The sequence below is a fragment of the Rhipicephalus sanguineus genome, chromosome 7, assembly GCF_013339695.2.
Source record: "Rhipicephalus sanguineus isolate Rsan-2018 chromosome 7, BIME_Rsan_1.4, whole genome shotgun sequence".
NCBI classification, from domain to species: domain Eukaryota; kingdom Metazoa; phylum Arthropoda; class Arachnida; order Ixodida; family Ixodidae; genus Rhipicephalus; species Rhipicephalus sanguineus.
In genome coordinates this window covers 32,014,477-32,039,770 of record NC_051182.1, presented here as the reverse complement: position 1 = coordinate 32,039,770, position 25,294 = coordinate 32,014,477, and the positions used below count along the sequence as shown (strand labels likewise).

General features: G+C 42.1%; 1 long non-coding RNA gene across 2 annotated transcripts; it reads left to right on the top strand.

The window, feature by feature from the left end:
* Positions 1 to 1,049: 1,049 nt before the first annotated feature.
* Positions 1,050 to 19,892, top strand: LOC119399373 (uncharacterized). Of its 2 annotated transcripts, none has more exons than XR_005184824.1 (3): positions 1,050 to 1,181; positions 12,784 to 13,105; positions 18,092 to 19,086. It is a non-coding gene; the product is annotated as an uncharacterized LOC119399373 (long non-coding RNA). The 2 variants fall into 2 exon arrangements; XR_007416839.1 differs by lacking the exon at positions 1,050 to 1,181 and adding an exon at positions 19,780 to 19,892 and having other exon boundaries at positions 12,817 to 13,105; positions 18,092 to 18,487.
* The last annotated feature ends 5,402 nt before the right edge of the window (positions 19,893 to 25,294 follow it).

The window sequence follows — 25,294 nt, the reverse complement described above, 5'->3', positions numbered from 1 at the left end:
GGGGGAGGGGTTAAAATAGCACATTTTGGCACAATTTGTGAAGACTTGCATGGCATAATAGCACAAATAATTCAACTTCAAATATTTTAAAGAGGCCCTGTAACATGAAAACGCTACCGATCAGCGCTGAACAGCAGAAAATTGCTGGCTGTGCAGGGAAAGATATGGCCATGTACTGCATGGCCGATTTCATGATCGCGAAAACATCGGTGGTAAAATTTGTCCTAGCTTGTTGGTAACGCCCACGGATCGTGTGAAGCTCCCAAGGAGGTTAGAAAAATTGCTGGAGTGGCGATTATTGCGCAATAGTGAAGCCGTGTCCACCAAAAGATGGCGGCTGCGCCCGCCATCTTGGGTCACGATAAATCATCGGCGTTTGGCGAAGGAAAGCGAGCGTTTTCCACGCACGCCAGAGAAGTTTAGTATGGCAACTTTTACGGCGCAGATACTGCTGCAAGTGTGTCTTTGTGTTACTAGTTTTCGTAAATAAGCCTCAAAGTCATGACAAATTTTATTGGATATCAATCGGCAATACACCTGTCGACGGGTTACTTTTGTCGGCAACAACGATCTTTCATTTTATAATTAACGTAGCATTTACACTAACAGATCAAAGCCTCAAAGCCATTTGACCTCTAAGAAGTAGGCATGACCAGAAAAGAGCATGTTTCCGAGCTCTTTGGTGGGCAAAAGCAGGCTTCACTTTCGCTGGCAAGGCGTTTCGAGAGCTTCGACTCCAGAATTTTTTTTTAAACCTCCTTGGAAGCTCCAAGCAATCACGGAAATCACGGATCTGCCGGAGATACGTGCAAAAGCCCAGTACAGTGACTACCCATTGCCAAGATGGGATGTCCGACAGACGTACGCGCGACATCCCATTGTAGAAATTTGTTTCTTGAGCTCTGACGAACGTACGATTGATATCTATTCATAGATTTTCACAGGATATCTAGAACGAAAGAAAAAAAAGATTCGTTTGGACCCCAGTGTTTTTTTTCTCTCGTTTCCCCTAAGCCAAATCGATCCATGGCCAAATCCAAAGATTATGGCGGCTTGGTTGAGATACTTTCTCGTTCATTGTAGATGCGAAACAAGTACGCGAAGTGGCAGTAGAGCTCCAGAAACATTGTTTTGTCTACGATTTTTACCAAGGAAGATCAGCAACTAGAGACGTTGTGTAGGTAAGTAGTTTAATGATGCTTTTCAGTGGTTTAGGGGGGGTTATCGAGTAAGCTAGCTGTTGCACTGTGACATGTTGACCGCTGAAAAAAAGACTTGAGACAAAGACCGTGTTGTCGTTCGTGCTTTCTTTTTTGTCTCTGCCATTGTGAGCGATCACCATGTCGTGGAGTAATTACCGACGAGGCCAAATTCATGTTCTTAAGTTGTATTGCGAGCTGCGGTGTCAACATACTGGGGGCAGATTTCTGGCTTTTGCTCATACCATAATATGGAGCCGCCGGTTTTCTTTTTTTTTTAATCCACGCCGTGCCGTTTCGTGGGTCTGGCAGTAGTGATGCATTGGTTACTGCCTCCACCTTCCCCCAGTGACGCGGACTAACCACTGACGTTGGCAAAGTAGCGATACTTATACAACACCGCACATCGCCGTGCGTATAACCACATTTGTTGTCTGTGCACCCCGTAGTCCATATAACATTGTTATAACCAGTGTGTCGGAACGGAACGAAAACCAAAAACGAAAACAAAAAAAACCGATATTTTTGACCGGAACGAAAACGTAACCGAAACTTTATTTATTATTTCGTTCTGGAGTGAAACCGAAATTTATTAAATCGTTTTTCGGTTCACGAGAAAACTTGGGAATCCGGAACAACAGAGGTCATGCAACGTGAGCAATTATGCATATCTCAGGGTACAGTATCAGCGCATACCTCAGGGAGGAATTCCAAAGAAAAGATATGTTGAAAGTGTGCAAAAAACGAAACGGTGGCAACCAGAGATGTTAATATCAGCGCAAGTGGACTTTTGCGCGCCTGTCCCGCAGGTGAGCGCGGAGAGGGCATTGTCGGCGCTGAAGCTTGTTACAGCGAAAGCTGTCATGAGATCACAACAGCTGATTTTGGCGCCATAGTTGTCCGCCGCCGCCGGTGTCCGTAACCCCTATCGCGTGAAATAAGAAAAAAAAAAAAAGTGAAGTCAGAAACATTTCTAGGATCAGATGGGATTTTAACGCGCGCCCTCTGCCTGGCAGTCGAATATTTCACCACAGTGCCACGCTTGTGCTTGTAACTCCTTCGCAAGCAAGGAATCATGGTAACATATGTAATATAGCGTGGCAAAAGAGTAAAATAACAACCTGACGTCAAACAATTTGAATTGCGCTGAGGGTTGGTCGTTGAATGCTTCCAACCCATTACAAAGGGCACAGCCATAACTCTTCATCCTCATCAGCCACAGCACAAAGTGCACATAATGCCTTAGAGATGTGTAGTGGGTACCACGATTCTCCGAAGAATGACGAAAATGGCATAGTGGGTGCTTCGCTACTTCAGAAAAATGACGATGATTTATGGCGTAGTGGGTACCTTGCATGTTTACTTGTATTAGTTTCCCCAAGAGAGTCTACAAGGGGCTCTAGAGAGGCCGCTCTTCCAGCTTTCGCTGGCTATGCTGCATGTTCAGTGCATGCCTGGCGACTTTTTTTATCAGAAGAGCGGTCTCGCACATCGGAGTATACATTCAACGACTTGCTGCTTCTGAGATCGTGCTCACCCCCTTGACACAAAGCATTGAGCCTGCTAGAAAAAATCGTAATTGACTTTTGAGAAAATAAATACTATGACTTTGAAGGATATACTGGTTTGTGCTAGTTGGTGGGAATTCACGGTATACTTACTTGTGCTCCTCTTAAGAACGTGGGCAGAACGTGTTTTACCCCTGTCCCACTTTCTTAGGAGGAGGGCAAGTAACTATATCACAAATCCAATGTTTTTATGACTACCTTAACTTCAAATTTTTGCATACAAAAAAAAAAAAAAACGTTATGAACAGTTACGGGACATTTTTTTTTTCGTTCCGGAACAGAAACTGAACGCAACTTTATGCGGTGGAACGAAACTAAACCTGAAATGAAAAACATTTCGTTCCGACACCCTGGTTATAGCATTGTTCAAATCCTACACTTGGCAGGGACAGACCAGTGAATCTAATTGTCTGCTGTGGTCTGCCTGGTGAATGTAAAGCCCACTAGCTGTGACGAAAGAATGCTTGAGGCCGCGGCCTGTGAAACTGTAGATACATTTACATCATTGCAGATTAGGCCCGAGAAGTGATGCACGTTTAGTCTTCAGACTTTACAAAATGAGTCTAGCCTGCCTTGCGCACTTGTTCAGAACACTGATCTAATCTTTAACCTCTAACATTGCCTCGACATGCAGCCTATTTCTGAATCTAGTGATTTCGCAGCAGCACTGAGGACCTGGGCTCTCAAGGAGAAAATTTTACAGGCCGCTGTGACATCTGTGACTGATTACATTTACTTTGTGATGCCCAGCTTTATCAGCTGTGATCTCATTTATGCAGCAAAAACCAGCATTTTAAGTATATAGCTCAGCCTTATTTTAACTTGACATGCAGGCTATTTTGATGTTATTTGAAAACAACTGAGATTGCTTTGATCTCATACCGATTATCAATTGCTGCCTTGGCAACAGTTATATATGTTTGTAGTTACTTTTATAACGTGGTGCTCAGCGTTACCAGTTTGGTCTCATTTCTGCTAAAAGCACTGGCATTTTTAATATATAACTCATATTACTGCATTTTCGATAACCATATTCTTAATTGCTTGTTTCTTGCAATTTGCTTTGATTGTTGCTTGTGCAATAGTTTCATAAGAAATAATGTTTATCAAATGCTTAGGGAGATGCCTTGAGCTTCAAGAGTTCTCCTAACCTGCTACAGTGGTCTAGCGGTTAAAGGGACACTAAAGGGCAAAACGATTTTTCTCATATTAGTAAACTACTCTTTCACGATACCAAAAACACCATGCTTGCTGCGAGAAGACGCTTAGTAAGCGAGAAAATGCGCAAAAAGAAAATGGGTGGCGATGCCACCTTAAAATTTCTGCACCATTCGCCGTGACGTCACATATTTTTACGCAACAACTTGTAGGTTTGGGCGAGTCGGTTCATGATGCGAAAACTAGAAGCAGCGCGAAAAAAACGACGACAAAAATAGGAACAGCGCTAGTCCTGTTGTGTGTGTTCCTATTTCTGTCGTCGTTTTTTTCGCGCTGCTTCTAGTTTTCGCATATTTTTACGGCGCCTTCTAGATCCTGCGTAGTTCCTAATCGGCAAAAATGAGGTACATTGTCCTCTGAGGGGGTCATACACATAACATACAAAGTTTCAGGAAATTTTGTTGAGTGAATGGCCCCAAAATACGATAAATACACTTGAAATCCGTGACGTCATGCATGTAGATTTCGGCATGAAATTTTAAAATGAAACTTTGAACTTGATTTTTTCGACCATTAATAAACCTATGATGGTGAAATTAATGACATTAGTGTTCTCAGAGTACAGTTTATCAATCTAAACCAATTCATTGTTTCTCTTTAGTGTCCCTTTAAGGTGTTCAATTGCTGACCCGCAGGTCACGCCGTGGCAGTGTTTTTTATGGAGGCGAAAATGCTAGAGACCCATGTACTCCGGAGCCCTTCAACACGGCGTCTCTCATAATCATATCATGGTTTTGGGACGTTAAACGCCAACAATTATCTTCTCCTAAAAAGCCCATAGCTGCTCCGAGTTAGAATTTTTTTTTTTTCTGCTCTGAATATGCGAATGGCTGCTCTGAAGTGGCACATCTGCTCTGAAATCTGCTCCAAAAAGTAAAATGTCGCTTCCATCACTGTCACTGCTTCAGTAGACATCGAGCATGCCGATTCTTAAATATTTCGGTGCAGTATTCACTCTATTTTAAATAACGCATGTTTGAAATCCTAGCCTTCATGCACGCCTAAAACGACAAAGTGGCACCATCGGCCGGTAGTCACTAGCGAGTGACGCCATCTTAAGTCACTTGAAGTTTTAAAGATATCATTTACCTTGTTTGCTCTAAAACAATAGATTTATATGGACACTAGGAAGTAAAAGAATAATAAAGTAATTTTTTTAGCTCGGGGTACTGCTCAAAGCTTAAAAGCCGACTCTATTATAACCACAGTAGAGGAATATGAGAGGTGTCTCAACAGGGAGTGTACCAGTATATACTTCGTATTGCTGCTCTTTGGGAAGATTTGCGCAGTGAAGCTGTGCTGCTTCGAAACAGTCATTATTCAGCAATAATGATGAAATTCCTTGAGGACATGTCGACAGTAAAGATAACCAGTTAATAAATGATAAATAAATATGTAATTGTTGTCTCGAGGTTTTGATTAAAATTCATGCTTTTATTACAGCAAAGCTACATACCTCTACCCTGCAACTGTTTTGTCTCCGTGCGCAAAAAAACGCGTGGACAGAAGAAACTGCGTCGTGCTCGCATGCTCCATTTTAAGGTTGCAGATTCAAAGTGTAATAGACGTTCTCGATGCTGTTCCTAGTGCAAAAAACGCGTGGGCAAAAAAATGGCGTCGTGCTCAGATGCTTCGTTTAGAGGGTGCAGATTTAATAGACGTTCTCGACGCCACTCCGCGTAAGCGACGAAGGTACAATGCTATCAACCGTTTCAACGGTGCAGATTATAAATTTAATAGACATTCTTCTCCAGAGTCCACTGTGCAAGTTCAACATTCGCTTCAACCCACAGCCATTCGAATGTCTCCCGGACGAAGGGGAGATAGACGAAGACGAGGTTGAGAGGCTGATGGACGTCTATGACTTGGATGACTCAAAGTAATGCGTCGTGGCTATGAACGTGTCGAGTCACATGGTTGTGTTCGATGAAACATGCATGGCCGGTCTGCAGATTCAGACGCACTTCTTGGCCATTGCTCCCGGAGGTCAGACGACAATCTCACTCTTGTACGATTCTAATGCAGAAAATCATTCAAGCAACGTCGCAATGGGTAATCATTCTGGGTGTCATTTACAGCTTTGCTGTTTAACCACCTACGCAGCATGGATTGGAGCCATAATTTTTTATCTAGCATTATTTCTCACATGTCTTTGGCAGACCTCCTTGGTCATAAGAACATAAGAACATAAACTAGGAAAATTATCATTTAATACGTTACAGGCATTAGCCTGTTTTGGACCTCAATGAAGTGACATGTCCTTTTTCAGGAGATACGTCTGGGGACAGGCAATGTCGGCTAAATTCTTGACAAAAACGTCGAAAATAAGAGCACAGGCGGATGAAGCTCTGTACGTCTTTTGCCAAGCGTGGTATGGGGAAATATACGATGACGGTGATTTTGTCAAGATTGGGTTCCAGACCTCAACCGCCAACAAGATAGCCAAGCACATTGATTTCTCACTGGCTAAAACAGCATTTGGAAGAGTTGTGTGATATCGATGAGTGATGCTGTGTATCTCTAAGGTACATATGTTTCTACCATACTTGTACACATTACATAAAATAAGTAGCCATGTACAACTGCTCCCATCATGATTTATTTGACTATAGCTACAAATTATGATGTAATATTATGATGTAATTGATTGTACTTCCACTACTTTCTGCCCCTGCGTAGTGTTCCAGACCATAGAATGAGTTAACCTGTGTTTTTTCAGTGCTTCCTTCGCAGCCCTTCACATGCTGTTTATTTTCACTGGCAACTGTTCTTCAATATTTGTGTCGGCCATCTCCATTTTTTCATTGTGAAAACACCAGCAGTGAGTCAGTGACTGAAAACTGGCTTCATGTGCGAACAGGAAAGATTTGTGGTGCTACATATTTGCTCTGCCCAAGCATGTATTTACCCACGGGCTGTATTCTCGAGGCTGTGCCCTCTTTTAAATGCAGAATGTCATTATTGCAGGGTCTTAAAAGGATACTGAACAAAAATCGAAAAATAAAGAAAACATTGAAATTCTACTCGGAAGACGCGACTGTTCCGATAAACAGAGTTTATTTGGCATATATTTCAACTGTTAGCTGTATTCTTAGATGATTGTCAGCGCGCGCGGGGCTGTGCATCGACGGCCGTGATGTTTCTTGTCACCGCAGTGTATGCAGGGCATACGTTTTCCTGTCCTACTACATTCCTTTCTCCACCTCTCCTTTACACCCCATCCTCCCACGAACGCGCTGGGACATGCAGCTTTAGCAGCTTTACCCCACCCAGGAGCATTGTTTGCTACCGGTGCCAATCGTAATGGTTCTAGGCACCGTAGTGGTAGTGGAGCCAGTTTTGTTGGCACGACCGTTTCTAGGGACGTTCTTCTTATTCACAACACGGCTGCTAGACGCAGCAGTTTGGGAAAGACATCAATTTCATTATTTTCCACTAGTTTCTGCGTGAAATGAAGGTTGTGTCTACTGATTTCAGTACCCAGTCTTTCAACTTGACGAAAAATCTCTATGGCAAAAATATCGTTCAGTATTTAAGGAACACACTTTCAATAGGTCCAGAAAACAGTGTAAAAAGTTGTCTGCATTTGATTTTTCAGTGTTAACATCTAATGTGTCCATTGCTGTAAAGCAATTGCAGCACCAGTTTACATAGTTGGTCAACATGGAGGACTAAGATGAACAAACAAGTATGCCCTGGTTTTCTTGTCTGAATGTTCTTATTCCATATGTAGGGTTGTTTGTGTTTGGGTGAGACCTGATTTTCAATCAGTCAATCAAAGAACCTTCATTTTCACCAAGAACAAAAACCATCGCAGTGAAAAAAGGTGACCGGGAAGAACGCTGTCTATTTACAGCATGATGGAGCCCCAGCTACCCATCAATAGTGAAAACAGGGTACAGCACTAAAATTTAGCTTACCAAGAATAAATAAAAGATGCATACATGTGTTATTAAACAATTGTCCCTCCCTCGAGGATTTTCAAGATAATGAGCATAGTCTTAGTATGTGTGCGATGGGTTTAACAGATCTATTTATTGAAAAAATGTATTCTGTGCAGAGGAGTACAGGAAATGCACATTAAGACGCATAAACGGCATTCTTTAAAAATGCAAAAGAAAAAAAAGAAAGTGTGACAAAACAGTAATACAACAGAAGTCATGTTTCACTTTTCACAAACATAGCGCTCTTTTTTTTATGAAGAACAAAATGCCTGTTTCTAGTGAGTCACAGTAATTGAATGTTGTTGGCAAGATGTGGGATGTGGAGTGCTCCATACTGTGTTTGTGAACATGGAACTTGGCAAGGGAGTTGAAGTGATAGGAAAGAGCATTTCACTGAAGGTGTGCAAGACTGCTGAGAAAACTATCTGTTTGCCAAGTTAGGCCTTGTAAGAGCATAGTAATTTGTAATTATGTAGATTAAATATTTTAATGATATGTTGTTTGAAAAGAAGGGCAGTATGTTCTAGAAGGGAAACATTTGACATTACTTCAATAATTTTTTTCTGTGACAAGCTCAGCTTTCACTTATTAACCCTTTTAGGGTCTAATTTAAAAAGAAAATACTTTCCCAGGTGTTCGAATTTGCGGATTTTGAATGTTACAAAATGTGTAAAATTGGGAAGAAATTGTAACAAAAATGTATGGCAGCTCTACTACTGTGAAACCTGAGGAAGTGCATAGCACGGGCACCTGGCCAGTGATTCCCGTTCGTAAAGTTCCCACTGCTCCGTTTACCAAAGCGAGTAGGCTATTGTAAGGGAGATTCGCAAACTCAGTGTGCAACATGCGCACTACTTTTTGCTGCACTTTATCGACTTCCTGCTTGTTACGGCAGTTGAGATATGCGCCGTCTGCAGCGAGTTCCGTTAGGTTGTTTCAGCCATCACATGTAGCAACACAGTGCCCGCGAAGCGCAGGGGGAGGGGCATTTGCTTGCTTGGCGAGGCAGTGGCGCTCTCGCGCGTCACCAGAGTCAGTCACATGTCTCCGAAACGTTTTTAGCGATTTTAGTTTAATTAATGCGATTACTTCTTGGTTATTTCACTCAAATATATTATTTTAGACCTTGCTCGTTCATTTTAACCTGGTTTTGAGCATTGCTAGCCTTGTTACGGTCTGCACAGAGTGCTTTACTGTGAGCATTACCATGCCACATGAGATGTATGCATGGACGACAAGCCGGGCCCCTAAAGTGCTCCACACTTAAAAAATCGGGGACAGTATTTTGCTGTCATTATTGCTCAGAACTGCCAAATGTTCAGTAGTATTTCAGAATGTGGTATTGCCCAAAACACAGGTCTGCGCACAGCGCCTTATCACAGCCTGCATACATTAAATGGGTGTCTGTTGTCCTCTTGGTTCGGCGAGTTTTGTTGGCTCACCGCTTTTCAGATGTGGCAGGTGTACTGAGGTCAGAGGTCGAAATGGTTGAATGCAGTGCGTCGTCCGAAGATAAGCTGTCTGCTTCTGAAGAAAAACTGTCTTCCATTTCAGACTCGGTGAATGGAGCAAAATCAGTCAGAAGATGTCATTGTTGTCGGTGTCAAGAGAACGGGCAGTGCGTTTAGCCATACCACCACTTTGCCGTGCATCTGAACTCGAAAGAAACTCAGTAAACAAAGGAGAGTGCTGGTGATAAACAAGCTAAGAAACACACCAATAAAGTTGGAAATCGACTTCTGCCACCCCTGTAAGGAAGTGCTGATAAAGATAAAAATCAAGTTTCGCGCGCCTCCTTTGCGATTACGCGGCATTACCGAAACCAGTATCGGGCGCTGCCACAGACTGTGCTAAGCGCTGGATCTAGAAGTCAGTTCTGTTTATCTCCGCAAGAAGTTAGCACACTCAAGTTTCAAATGCTTCTCGTAAGTCCTAGGAGGTGGCAGCACATCCCAGTGATGAGCTTTTCGGGAATAAAATGTTTCATTGTTTAGTAGTTATCAGTACTCTTTACTGTCACTATTAATATTTTAAATGTATTAGGACATTTGTAAGTTTAACCCAGAAAAACTTGAATTTTGGATAGGTTTTATAAAACACCTGATTTGTCCCAGATTATCAGCTTGAAAAGATAGCAGACAGTTTTAATCTCCTGAATATCAGAGAAATATAAAATCTGAAAACGAACAACTCTACCTACATTTTGCTGAATGGCACAACCGTACGTGTTCTACTATGTAGTTCTTGCCAAGTACAAGGCCTTACATTACTATTGCTCACTACAGCTTGCCTCCTCAGTAATGTAGCTTGTTAAGTGTAATTATTTGGTGAAAATGGATAGGTCGATTGCCACATAAACAAGAAATGTGATTGTGGGTAATTCATTACCTGTGAGTCTGGTTGATACCAAGGGTAAGAGTTGTGTGGGTGTACTGCAAGTGTTTGCGCTGGCTTTGAAAGTGGTCTCTGTGCTGTTTCAGATGTGTCCATTCCATCTATGGAGCGTCCTAGAAGTTGTATGGTTTGGACATTGGCAGAAAGGCATCACACCAGCATCTAGAAAATCAGTCATTTGTTTACTGTTGTGCTGCTGTTTGATTTGTTATGAACTTAAGATTCTGACAGTATACAGCCATGTTTTCTGGCTGCTTCCTCTGATTGCTGATTGATTATTTTAAGTGAAAAGAAGTTGTATATTCTTTTTCTGCCCTGTCAGTCTACCGAAGTTCTTAAACAAATGAACAGATTTCATTGCAGTGATATATCATTGGTATAGACTAAGTAGCTGGCAACGCATACTCTCGCCTTCAGAAGTCTATGCAACAGTGCTGAAATTTGTGTAAATTTAGTCGAGAGAAACAATTTTGTAGATAAATTACTGCAGTTCTCAGCATTGGTGTATTGCTTATGCATTGCAGAAAATTAACAATGATTTTGAAATAAGTTTACTAGTACGGTTGTCTTTTGTTACCTCATTATGCATGTTGTCTTTTCACCTGTTATGTTTGTGTTCTTGTGCTGTGCTTTCAAGTCAGTTTAGTCGCGAGATTAATGTGGGCCAACTATCTTCATTATTTTCTTTTTGCAGTGACTGAGGGACGATCATTTCCCAAATACCCTTAAATATGGTGGCATCAAGTATTTCACCATATTCACTTTCATGAAGTAGATTTTTTATACCTTTCATGTCAACTGACGTCCATTTTGTTCATGATTCTTCCTGTGTATATCTGTTGGTGTACTTGGTGTGCTTTTAACATGAATACTTTGATGTGTTAAATGCATTTAGTGCTTTGGTATGTTGATTAGTGCATTGTGGCTTTCCAAATGTGGCTTTCATATGTAGCTATTGCATTCATTCAGGATAATGTGTTTACTTCGACGAGTGATGATACACCGATGAAATTGAATGTCTACTTGTGTGTAGTAGGAGTGTGACTGAAACATTATCTGGTGAATAACTTAAAGTATGTTTAGTGCTTCGTTGTTGCACTTTGCTGTCATTCAAGGAATCTAAAACTTATAGAAAATGTGTCAACTGCATTAAAAGGTGAATACTATCCTTTGTGTGACACACAAAAGTGTGGGTGTATTGTTTGTCACCAGAAACTGTGATGCCATTCCGGCCATTCTAATTGTTGTTTTTCTGTTTTAATACATTGCACTGCATTTCATATTAACTTCAACTCAAATTTTACTTTGCATGTTTCATGTGTTAAAATGTCTAGGTGCGTTTGTTATGTTACATCGTATAGATACACCTAGGCAAAAGAAAATGTGATAGCTTGTTTGTTTAGTGCTTCATGCAGTAATACATACAAAGATTAACATCTGGCGGATATTTGCCTCGGCGCATATAAGCACTCTACTTCTCGGGCCTTCTCACCCACAAAGAAGCCTTCGAAATGTCGGGTATCTTAAAATAAATCTTGGTTGGCGTTTTCTCATTTTCTTTAAATAGTGCATACAGTATGAAGAAATAGTGGTGTTTAGTTATACAGTTGAAACTCGATTTAACGATATGATGACAATGCTCGCATTCTTTTGTTAAACCAGGGATTCGATTGCAGGCCAGATAGGCTGTCACATGAAGCTGTCACAGGCTGCCGATATGCGATGATGCGGAGAACGAATGCTGTGATTGTGTGAGCAGGTCGAGTGAGAAAAATGCGAGGAGATGGTCAATGCTGACTGTCGCATAATCTCTTAAATAACCAAAGTGACCACTGCCGTCTTTAGCATAATCTGGTACATAAGAGCACTACCAGCTGCCGAGTCCATTGTTCTGTGCACAGGCACGATGGGCACGAAGTAAAGCTAGGGCCATAACTAGGGTGGCTCATTGTTTTAACACAATAGCGTTAGAGCTCATACTTGAAGAAAAACCCATCATTGCCAAAATTAGAAGAAAATCACTGCTTTTTTACTCATTTATTCCAGGAAAACTTTGTTAAGTCGGGTTTGGGGGCCAAATTATTTTTTAAATCAGGTTTATAGCACCACTGAACCCCACTGGTAAATTTCTTCGTTAGATCGGAAATTTTGTAAATCGGGTTTTGTTAGATCGAGTTTCAACTGTACAATCAAAATTGTATCCAAATCACACTTGTGTTAGCAGCAGGTGTTTACATCTACTGAGCATAGTATTTACGTGCAGAGAGTTCGGAACTTGTGTGAGACATGTATTGAGCTAGTGCACTGTTATCACTTCAGTAAGATGTGCTTTTGGGTGGGCCATTTTTAGCACATGCAAGTGTAGGAACCATTTTTAATTGCGAGGTACTCCACTGCAGTTCTATGTAGTGTGTGATGCACGGTTTGCATTGCCTTCCTGTTCTCCCTGTGGCTTTGCAGGTTCCTTGTCTTTGGCGTCCCTGGAGCATTACCATTTGCTTGTGTCCATACAAGACGGACTGCATTATTGCCGGCAGTGCACGTATGTGACCAAGGAAAGGACAAACATGAAAGGACACCTTCGCAAACACACGGGCGAGCGTCCCTTCAAGTGCCAATTGTGTCCGGCTGCATTCACTCATAACTGCAACCTCAAACAGCACTTGCGCATTCACACAGGAGAGCGTCCATTTTCCTGTGTCCACTGCAATGCATCCTTTTCGAAGAGGGGCAACCTCAAAGACCACATATATCGTCGTCATGCAAAATAGAAGCCCCGAAGGTCTGTAATGTAGTTTCTGCTTATTTTGAGGGGGAACAGCAGGGTTAATTGACAGAATTTATGTTTATGAGGGAAGATGACTTCTTAAAGTTATCAAACTATTTCAAATGCATTAAAAATATTGTTGTTTCTTACAATATATTGCTTAGAAATCTGTTAGGTAAACATTCACGCATTTTGCACTCTGGCCTATGTAAGTTTTTCCGCATGATTATGGTATCTGATAAACAGTGGGTTCCTATAGTGAAAAGTATGGATTTTTCCACAGTTAACAGGAACACTTTCATTGTGCACATGGACACGACCTTATGTGGCGACAAAAAGATTACGTCAACACCGTATCGTTTGGCAACATTTTTCAATTCGTCTTGCATTACTTAGCCCTAAATTGTGACGTTTCAGTCTGTGAGCACTGTACACTACCTGTATATATGTTAGCAGCCCCCAACGAAATTTATTTGTGAGTCAATTCCTGTCCTCTGCTTCTTAATTCTTTGTCCTCGTCCCGTGTGCGTGCACCAACTAAAAATGAATGTGTGCCAACAAGCTCAAGTTACTGTTCTTATACAATGCAAAATTATTACTCGAAATTAATAACCTGTGTTAGTTAATAGGAAATAAACGGTATGCAGGCAAATGACCTTGTTCTCAGCCCTCGCAGAACCCCCTAACACTCATATTGAAACAGCGCAAAAGACGCAAACCAACTAGCCCAACTCTCCCTTTTGCTGCCCCTAATACTCCCATCGCAGAGACGAATTTGAGAACCCCTGATCCCACTGGCAGCGATGATGGAAAAGGGGTAGTGGTGATGTAGTGGTCTCTCATCCCTTCCCTTTTCGAAACGAGGAGGGAATCGAGAGTGCACATCAGTGCAAACGACAAGAGGGGACAGAAGAAAGGACACAGAGTGTTTGTGTCTCCTCCTGTCGTTTGCGCTGACATGCACTTTGTTTTACCAACACGCTCAACGCTACACTTTTCCAGGAGGAAATGACGTTTTGACAGCTGTGACTTGCAGAACCATGTGTACCATGCTAGCCTTGTCACTAATGCTGTGCCACAGTGCGCATCTTGTGTGTCATGGAGCATGTGTTGCAGGGCTAGTTGGTAAGACATTATTTTGGAAACTTAAACTGCGCATGGAACGGTACAGCAAAGTAGAAGAAGACAGGGGATGAGACACAAGAGTAGGAAAAGACGGGACGAACGCATTCTTTTTTTACTCCTGTGTCTCATCCCCAGCACAGTTTAAATGAAATATTGCGTGTTGCGGTGAAGCCTGCTTGTGACATTACTTAGTGTAAACAGTCTGATTTATGGCTGCACTCTGATTGTTGCTGTCTTGTTCACATTAGAGCAGCATTGCCTGGTTGCACATTAATAAGAATATGCACTCAAAAGTTACAGACTCAGTGTTGTACTACTTCAAGTGACCCCACGCTCCATTTTGTCTGCTCCAAACCTCCTCCGAAACAATCTTTTTTTTTTTTTTTTTCGGCTCCAAAACTGCTCCTAAACACAGTTCTTTCTGCTCCAGATCTGCTCCAAGGCAGCTTTTTTTCTGTTCCAAAAATTGCTTCATACTGTGGACCCTCCAACACTATTCAACGCCCCATTTTTTACTCGAGGGATGCGTAGACTGAAGTACGGGCAGGTTAGTGCAGCAGAACAGCAGCGATAGCGACATGCAGTTTGAAGTTATTCGATCTAGACAATTCAAAATACAAGGAAAAATATGCCTGCCCTCAACTTAATTTTTAAAGGGGCCCTGCAACACCTTTCTTAGTTATATTGGAATAGTCTCATTATTGACGTATGACTCTTCACGAGTCATATGCCGCAAAAATTTTTCGAATCCGTCAAGTCTAAGTGGTGTTACCAAATTATAGAGATCACGTTCCGCAGCTTTCTCCCTCAACTCAACGCAGCGAGCGCGCGGAGAGCTAGGCAGCGAGTCGAGGGAGGGAGCGCAGACGAGCGAGGCTCCGCCCAAGAGCGCCGGCGGAAAGTTTTTCTTCATTTTTTTCTCTCTGACGTCTGGGCGCCACCACGTGGTCTGTGCCGCCACTTCCGGTCGGCTTGCGTCGTTCTCGTCGAGCGGAGCCGTATCGCGCGTGCTTGAAAACTGTGCGTCGGTTTGGTAATGTTGGGTGTGCACCTCGAACGCCGTAGTGTTTTCATCGCTTTGCCAACCATGGAAGCAAACCTGCGCGCTCGTTTGGAACGAATGACAGCTGAGATCGGTTTCGGCCCATACTCCGATACACCGCCTCGTAAGACGGCACTGGCAGACGACCCCGAAGCGCCGCCATTACCGGACGCCAGCATTGTTATCGGAGACATGCTGCATGGCTGCCTCGGTCGGTCGTGAGAACGTGCCGACTATGCAGCTCCCAGCTGACGAGGCAACACTCGAACGGCTGCCACTCTCAACAGCAACCGGCGATGGTCAAAAGCACAGAAATATTCACGTTTTCGGCACTACGCATGGCGAAGAAAACGGAACCACGCAACTACGAGCAGACGAGCTGTCGGTGAGACCGGAAGTGCTAATATTAATGTTTGTTCGGTGTTTTTAACGCGATAACAGAATATAAACATACATATTATCTACTTATTGAACTCAAAATTAACAACGAAAGTAATAATGAGGGTGTTATCGTGATTATAACATCAGCCAATGGTGGAACTGCCGACAATCGCGTCATATTTTGCGGACTAATACATCATTTGTCGAGAGAAGAGGGAGCGATTTTCAGCTGACTTTGAGAATTTATTGTAAATTCCAGGCCGTGCGCATCGCTATAATATTTGGCTCACGTGTTCTCGGGAGCCTCGACTACCGATCGGCAGCGCTTTTTGAGCATGCTCAAAAAGTGTTGCAGGGCCCCTTTAAGGGGTCACATGACCACATTTCACTCGCCCTGTGACGTTTCAGAGCGCCCCAATAAAATGAGCTGCAAATTCCTACTTAGGGGATGCTTGCACACCATTGTTGCTTGTCCTTTCCCGCATACTGTTGACATCATTGCCATAGTAGCAAACGCGGTGCCCAACGCCTGACTTGTCAGAACTTGAGCGGGCACTACTGCTTCAAAGTGAGGCTTTGTCTGCTGTTCCTTACAACGACATTCCATGTCATTGCCTCCTCTCATTCTGAGAAGAGAGTTTGTGGAGCGGCAAGGGCAGTGAAACGCGGGCGCCCCTACGTGGGTTGTTCGGTGAGCCGCCCGACGAACTACAAGGGCACAGCGACATCAATTCAGCGAAGGGGATTACTTGCACCGCGTCAACAACAATCGAGAGCCTACCATGCTACCATGCGTGCGGAAAGAGGTAGCTTGCAAACGTACAGAAGCAGGAAGCGGGAAGAGAGAGAAGCCTTTCGTATGGACATCTGACCAGCGCGAGCAAAAAATCCAGAGGCGAAATGGACCCCAATGCCTCTGTTGTGCTTTGTAGTTGTAGTGATCTTTATTGTTGCCATGGCGTCTATTTGGGGATCAATGAAAAAATGCGGAAAAGAGAAACGAAACACATTAGTATTCTCAGTCTTGATACCACGCCACAATCACTTCTAACATTACGTTTATCTAGGGATGGGCGAATAGCAAACTTGAGGTTCGAAGCGAATTCGAAGCGAATAGTGATTTGGTCGAATAATTTCGAATCAGATAGTTCGAATAGTATATAGCGCATATTATTATGAAAGATGAGCATTTTTGTCATGACCCTTGCACAATATTTTTAAGAATTGGAACTAGGTATGAGCGAATGTCACTTTTGGTTTGAAATGAAGTGGAAGCAACCTTGAATAGTATCAAGATTTGAATAGCAGTAGGGTGCAGGTTAGAAGTGGTACAATATGTTACAATTTAAAAATTACTATACTTAGCGCATACAAGCCCATATAACACGATTTAAACTTAAAAAAAAAAAATGTACACTTCACTTTGAAGTGTGGCTTCGCGGCAGTGCAGATTTCTCCTGTAAAGGTGGTTTCACGGTACAGCAACCTGACGCTGCAGTGAAACCACCTTTACAGGTGGTTATGTGCGGTCAAACATACATATATTCGTTCATTTCGAATAATATAAATTCGTATCGAAGCGAATTCGAATACTGTAATATTCGTTCGAATATTCAAAACACCTGAATATTCTCCCATTCCTACGTTTATCCAATCATAGGCTTGCTCGCTTAGCCGTCGTTTCCGCCCGCAGTAGTTCTGGCGAGCGTCGCTACACGCTGATGCAGTCGGCAGCGATGTAGTGACTTTATTGCGTGATTCAAATACTAAATCATTTGAAAATGATGCTTAGACCTATGCAGAAATCATCCCCAGCCATCAATCTATGCAAACCACAAATAAAAAATAGGTGCTTCAAAAGTGTTGGAGGGCCCCTTTAAATCTAATGAAATTGTCAATGGAGCGAAATATTTAAGTTTTCATGAACATGTCGTAATCAGTGATTGACAAAATTAAATGAAAATGACCTTCTGGTCACTGCAGCCCTTAAGTAATCTGTATTCTCTGTGTAGGCACAGTATCCTCCATTGCTGTGTCTGGCTGTGCTGGATGAGATGCGGGGTGCCCCATTTCATGTCAACCTGGATGCAGCATATAGTGAAGCTGTGATGTCGACAAATGGGAAGATTGCAGTAAAGGATGAGCTTCCAAAATTCTCTTCTTGTAGCAAAAACAAAAAAGAAAAAGTAGTCATAAAACTTGTCAAATGAAAAGAGCAAGCTATTTGATTGAAGTATAAAGACTATTTTTAATTGTTGCACCACATCTCAGTGTTGGCCAAAAGACAGATTTAATCACATAGGTAATCCCTCAATCACATATATACCAACAGATGGAATTGATTGCAACGAATTTGTTCGGCTGAAGTCTCGATAGTGCCGAGGATGGAAGTTTGTGTGGGTATAATGTCTGTGTTCGTGCTGTCTTTGAAACTGATCTCATTCCTATTTCAGATGTGTCCACTCCCTCTAATGGAGCATCCAAGAAGTTCAAGCTTTGGAAATTGCTATAAACACACCACACCAGCCTCTTCATGGAAATCACTTTTTTAACATGTAGCAGTTTGATTTGACATGAACTTCAGATTATGACAGGGATGTGAATATGTCCTCTGACTGCTACCTCGAATTGGTTATATTAGAAGGAGTGAAAATTGGAAATTAACGTTAGTCTATAGAAATGGGAAAGGAAAGCAATGGTTTCACCATGGTGTTTAAGTTTCAATCAGTGTAAAGAAATTGTGCCTGTCTTTAGAAAGCATTGGTTCAAGCTAGGTAGGTGGTAAGGCATACTCTCACCTTACAAGTCTGTTCGACAATGAGCATATTCTGAGAAAAACGGTCTTGTAGGTAAGTTACCACAATACTTGGTGGTGGCACTTTGCTTTTTTTTCATGCAGCATGTTAAAAACGATTTTGAAACAAGTTTATGGCAGAAATATTGTGTTACACATTACGGATTTAGATTTATTGTCTCGTATGTTTCTTTTGTTGTGTTGTACTTTCAAGTCAACGGTATGTCAAAAATAACATCAATGAACAGTCAACTTTCTTTCTACTCTGCCACTTACCAAGGAACATAAATGGAGTCAAATATGTCTTCATTCTCTTCCACCATTAAACATAGCACCATTTGCACTTTGAACCACCGTTATTGTGATACCTTTTCAGTATGTCAGATTCATTTCGTCCATGAATTTTTACATTTATATATATATATATATATAAGTTGGGGCATTTGGTGTGCCTAGGATTACAAATATTTGATGCCTAAATTATATGTAGCGCTTTGCTAAGTGGATGTGTGCATCGTTCACTGGAACACATTGAAATAGTTTTGATCATTGAGGCATGCCAACTTGGCTCTCCACAAGTGTCGTCAGTGTTTAGCCATCGTGTTCATTTAGGAGAGGCAGTTACATATAGCGATAAAGTGTAATATGTATTTATGTGAGTGGTTGTGTGAGTGAATCAGTTACTTTTACTATTCTGTTGTATTGTTGTTCTTTCGTTGAAGCGATGTAGGTATATTAATGGGCAATGTGTAAACTTTGCCAATTGCCAATACATCTATAGAGCATTAATTGCTTATGTTATGCACCAAATCTGCTTGTATTTTTTTTACCACCAGAAACAGTGATGCTGTTTTAGCCCTTGAAAATGTTTTTTTTTTCTTTTATCATATTTTCCAGTTTGTTTCAATTTAACTTCTTTCACTGGTATTTTGTTTAATAAGCGTCATGTGTTGATAATCCAAATGGTGCTTTTGCTGTCCCACATTGTACAGATACTTCTATGTGAAAAAGCAGTGCAATAATTAGTTGTAATGGCACATGTGAATAAAAAATTTTGGCTGTTTAAGCGTTGCATCAGGATAACATCAAACCTCTATGTGTCGGCAGCAAGTGTTCGCATCTGTTAAGCATAGTATTTATGTAGGTAGAGTTGGGAACATGTGTGAGACGAGTGTTGGGTCAGTAAACTCTTACCACTTATGTAACAAGTGGTTTGAGCAGGCCAGGGTTATTAAACTTATTTAAAGTGCAGCAACCCTTCTTGATTACCTGGTTCTGCAATCCATTTTCATGTAGTGTGTGATGCATGGTTTGCATTGCCTTCCTCTTCTTCCTGTGGCTTTGCAGGTTCCTTGTCATTGGTGTCTCCGGAGCAGTACCATTCACTGGCATACATACAAGGCAGACTGCATTTTTGTCGGCTGTGTAGCTATGTGACCAAGGAAAGGACAAACATGAAAGTACACCTTTACAAACACACGGGCCAGCGCCCCTTCCAGTGCCACTTATGTCCTGCTGCTTTCGCTCAGAAAGGCAACCTCAAGAATCACATACACACCCACACAGGAGAGCGTCCCTTTTCCTGTGTGCACTGCAATGCATCCTTTGCACAGAAAAGCAGCCTCAACAGCCACGTGTCTTGTCGTCATGCAAAGAAGAAACCCTAAAGGGGAGTGTTGTACAGACTTTTCCTGTGGGTGAAGAGTAAGGTTAACAGATCAAATTAATATTTGTAGTGGAACCTATCTAAGGTGCATGAAACGGCTTTTAAATGCCTCAGAAATATGTCTTCTGGTTAGATGTGTCGTTAATAAAAATTCTGAAAGAGACTTGAACCACCACCCCTTGTGCTTGGCATTCCTGTTCATTTAGCCTATGGCTTAATGAGCCTATGAAGGTCAAAACCCGTTGTTTCGACCCTCATGGTGACACACCACAAAGGTGCACATTATAGGGGCACTGGCCCGAAAATTTTGGTCTCACATTTTCTTCGTGCAATATGTTGCTAAGGGCCTGGTGGTCATAAAACGGAACATTGCTTGCTGCACCACGCAACAGATAATCAATTACATTCTTTTCTTGCCTACCAGTCTCAGTTTTGGCTTGAGAGAGTGCCAAGAACAAGTCACCGTGTGCAACTAGCACCACCTAGCTAGTAAAACGTAAACATTCCCGACCATGTGAGCACACACAAATGTGGTGCCCTTCCGTGCTGCCTGCTTCGTCTAATCGCATTGTTTCATTTGCCACGTGTGCTGCACGATGTTGCCTTCGTCATTATTGTCGTCTAGTGGCAAGGACTTTCTTAAGGCTTCGACACATTCACCGTGGGCGCACACAGACTTGCATGCAGCTGCCAAATGGACATCTCCGGGCATGAGTTCTGCAAAAGGGCATTGGTAACTATGTTGTCATAATTATTAGCTGCTCCAGCTCGGAGCTTGTCTGCAGTAGTGACGTTGCAGAAGTTGACGGTCACATTGAGGTCACCCTAGGTGATGCCAATGTCTCGAAGTGCGGTGTATAGCGCTTTAAAATCCTACAAATTACCTTAACTTCAAAATTCATAAAATTACCTTCAAAGCTATATTCGTTGGTGAGATTAGTTAGATGGGCTAGGCGTCTTCACGGGAATCGATCCCGCAGGCTATCTCAGCCACGAAATTTTGGGTCAATGCCCCTTAAGTGGTAGTTGCCTTCAATTTAAAGTGTGCCCACATTACCTCCAAGCCCTGCAACAGTTCCGGATCATGTGGCATGCACCACGTGCATAGTGTTTATACTGCTAAAGCTTGTGTTTTTCCTTGTCTCCCTGGATGGAAGAATGATGCGCTGTAGCTAAGACCGCAAAGCATTATTTTGAGGCTGCTTTTACCAGGACTTCATGTCCTTTTAGTTGCTGACTTTGCACCCAATGATAGCACGTGCCGCCACGTGGCGAGAATGACAACAGTCAGAAAGCCTTAGCATCAAAGACATTAACTGATGACAAAAGGGTGCGCATACATGCACCTGCACATGCTTGTGACATGCGAACCTTTCATTGTTCATTGAAGACTACTTGTAACAGATGTTCTCTTCACGACTTCACAGACGACTTCAGGTTGTGGTTCTGGCCTTGCCATTTCATTTGCATTTACAAGCACAACATCGTGGTCTTTGATGTGAAGCCTGAAGTTCATACTTTAGAACAAGTTAATGATCTTGCGTGTGCTGTGTCAAAAGCTGAGAGGGCGTTGCTCTATCAAGCAGCATAGTATTGTGCAAAAGCACATTCGAGAGCCGCGGGTGGGTCAAATATAACTTGTGGTGCTGGCCAAGTCTGTCTTGAATATGGGTCAACTCAATTTTGGAAATGGGATGCAATGTAGATTGGCTAAAGATGTTTTTACCTGGGACATTACTGAAGTTACTCATTATTTATTCAATGAGGAATATAAAGACTGGTTTGCTATTGAAGCCGGGGCAGAGTACTAGTATGTGCCAAATTTTTGTCTTTCCTAGAAGTTTGCCAGCACAGAACTGGTTCGCTTTGCATTTGATGATACTTTAGCTAAATCCTGCTTAAAACAACAATACATATAACCAGTTTCTCCATATAACAAAGTATTTAAGTTTTATGACAGTGTTGTCTGTCATTTGCAGAATTCAGTGACATATAAGATCTACTTGTCTCTGTAGCTCTGAAGTACACTGTTTTCTCTGTGTAGGCACAGTATCCTCTGTCACTCTGTCACTTTGTGCTGGAAGAGTAGTGGTGTGGCCCATTCCATCCCAACCTGGATGCATCATGTAGTCAAGCTGCAATATTGACAAATGGATATTGCTGTCAAGGATATGTTTCAAAAATTGTTTTGTTTCTTATCACACAAGAAAGTAATTATAAAGCTTTTCAGATAAAAACATCAATCTATTTATTTTGATCGAACTTTAAAGGTAATATTTAGTTGCGGCACCACAGGTGTAAATTGCATGTCAATGAAGACCAAAGTGCAGATGTCGGAAAATTTGATTTTTTTTTTGTAGACCTTGCAAACTTAAATGATAAAAAAATATCTAACACAGTGTATATATGTCTTCCATTGAGTAACTATTGATTACCCTGATAATCAGACATAGTGCAAGATTAACAAGGGGAAAATGCAAACACAGTACATTTTGGCAAAGTTTCTAAAGATGTAATTGGCAGAACAGCTGCATTAGTTTTAGTGAACCTCAAACGTTTTAAAGCGGCCCTGCCGCATTTTTTAAATGTCGGCAAACGCTGCCGATCAGTAATCAAGGCTGCTGTGAACGTAGTAGTCAAAATTAAATTCCACCGCATGCAGCATGGAATATGTCATTTCATTTGAACAAAAGCAGAAAATTTCTCTCTACCTTAGGCAAACTATGCAGACAGAGAGATTTGATGCGTAGATGGTGGGAAAGATGCAGCTCTTGACCAATTTCACAATTGCAAAAACATCCTCAGTAATAATAAGTGTTATAATTTGTCAGTGCCTGCATGACAGTATGACATGTTGTGTTGTTGGTGGATGCAGCAGTTCATTTGTTTCCAGTCATAGACATTGGGAATGGTTCAATTAGATCGAGGCCAGTGTGTTAGAATGCTAAAATTGGAATTTCTGTTTGCTGAAGTGTGCCAGCTGGTGACAAGAAAGAGAATGGTTGTGGCACTTGCAGGACTCGCAAGCAGCAACATGCCGCTGCACAGAATGGTGAAGGCCTGGCTAGAAGAATGGATGCAGTCGTACACTCCGAAATGTCCAGCCGTATGGGCTTTGGGAAGTTGTCCAAGAACAGTAGAACGGAGTGTTCTAAAAACTACAATTAGAAGCTCCGGGCACTTAGGGCGTTGCATCGGTACAGAATGACGTTATGGAGCACGAACATGGGAGCGATGAGTGAGCATGGTGAGCATAGACGGCGAATAATGGACTACGAATGCGCATCACTGAGCAGTTCATTGCGTATGTCAATGAAACAGGATTTGGCGAAGATCCAGGCGCTAGAATCATGCGCTCACAAGTTGGGGGGGATTCACAGAATTATGGTATAGGCAGTCTGCACCCTGATGAATTCGGCCAGACTTGTGACTTCAAAGCTGCGTATTTCAAGCTTCAAGGCCCAGTACGGGTCGTTCAGTCAGATCTTTTAGGGAGGACAGGAAGCACAGTGCATAGTCATCCGTGGTCACCTAAAAGATACGGCCAAACTAGCTTGGTCGAAATGTTTCAACCGCACAAATTAATGTGAAGCACTTACGCTCAGGAATTGAAAACTTGCACTCCGAAGAGGTGAGGCGGTGATTGGCATAGTCAATGAGGCATTCCTTGTTGCCACTAGGCAAGAACTGTGCTAATTCCATGTCTGCTGGTACTGCTGTGATGATCATGCAGCTAGGTCAGGATGAGCTAAGATGGGAGAGGATTTGAGTAATATAGTGAGTGTGCAAAATGCATTAACTTCTTTGGGATGCCAATAAAATGGCATGTCCTTCTTGAGGGCTTGCATAAGGGGACTTGCAATGTCGGCAAAGTTCTTGACAAAATGTCGAAAGTAAGAGCACAGGCTGACGAAGCTCTGCACATATTTCACGAAACATGGTGTGGAAATATGCTTGAAGTCTTGAATTTTGTCAGGGATCAGGTTGCACGCCTCAAGCACTAAGAAGATGGCCAAGCAGATTGGTTTCTCGGTGGCCACAATGGCATTTGGAAGAGTTTAGCTTAATCCTGGGAACTTCCAAGAATCGCTGACATGCACCTAAGGTGGCTTTCAAATGTCATTGAGAATAAGACCACATTGTCTAAATGGCATAGTGAGTACAAGATCACATCATCCAGATTGTAAAGGCAGATTGACCATTTGTATCCATGAAAGAAAGAGTCCATCAATCTTTCAAATGTAACTGGGGCATTACACAATCCAAAAAGCACTACTTTAAACTGAAAAAGTCTGTTGGGTGTAAATGTGGCCCTCTTACAGTCTAGATCGTTGACAGAAATCCACCAGTTCCTGACTTAAGGTCAGTAGAGGAGAGGAAGGTAGAGCTGTGTAGAGAGTCAAGATTGTCGTCACTTTGCAGCAGTGGGTAGGGTCACTTGCACATTGTTTGTTTGTTTATTAATACTGTTAACCCTACAAGGGTCATTACAGGAATGGATCAACAATCAGATACAGTTCAATAAAAAATATACACGCGACATAAATGTGAACATGATTTCAAGGGCACTGCAGCATGCTTGCTTCAGATATATGCAAAAAAGAGAAAAGGAAGAAAAGAAAAAAAAAACACAAATGTACTCGTCGAGACCACATCGTAACGTTAATGATTAGTGCTTGTAAATGCCGAATGACCCGAATAGGCGAGAGTATGAAGCTAGTTTAAGAATGCAGAAATGGAGGAAGAGGAAACCAGTGAATCGGGCAGCATGTTCCATTCATTAATTACTCGTGGAAAATAGCTATACTTAAAGGAGTCGATTCGCGTCAATGGAGGTTCAATATACATACTATGCCTGTGCCTGAAACGTGGATTCGGCGATAATCTGAAAAAGTCGGGCCCATTAATCTTAAGCTTGTTATGGACAATTAAGAACAGGAATTTTAATCTTTCCACTACTGTCCTTAATTCTAAAGCAGGAAGATTTGCATTTCGGCACAGTTCAGTAGGGGAGTAACAGCGACGATATTTGTTAAAGATAAATCTAGCTGCTAGACGTTGGACTCGATCTAATTTGTGTCGATTCATTGCCGTGTGAGGGTCCCATACTATTTTTGCATATTCTATAATGGGTCTTATTAAGGTTGTATATGCTAAGCTTTTAATTAGAGGAGTTCCACTACGTAGCTTGCGTCT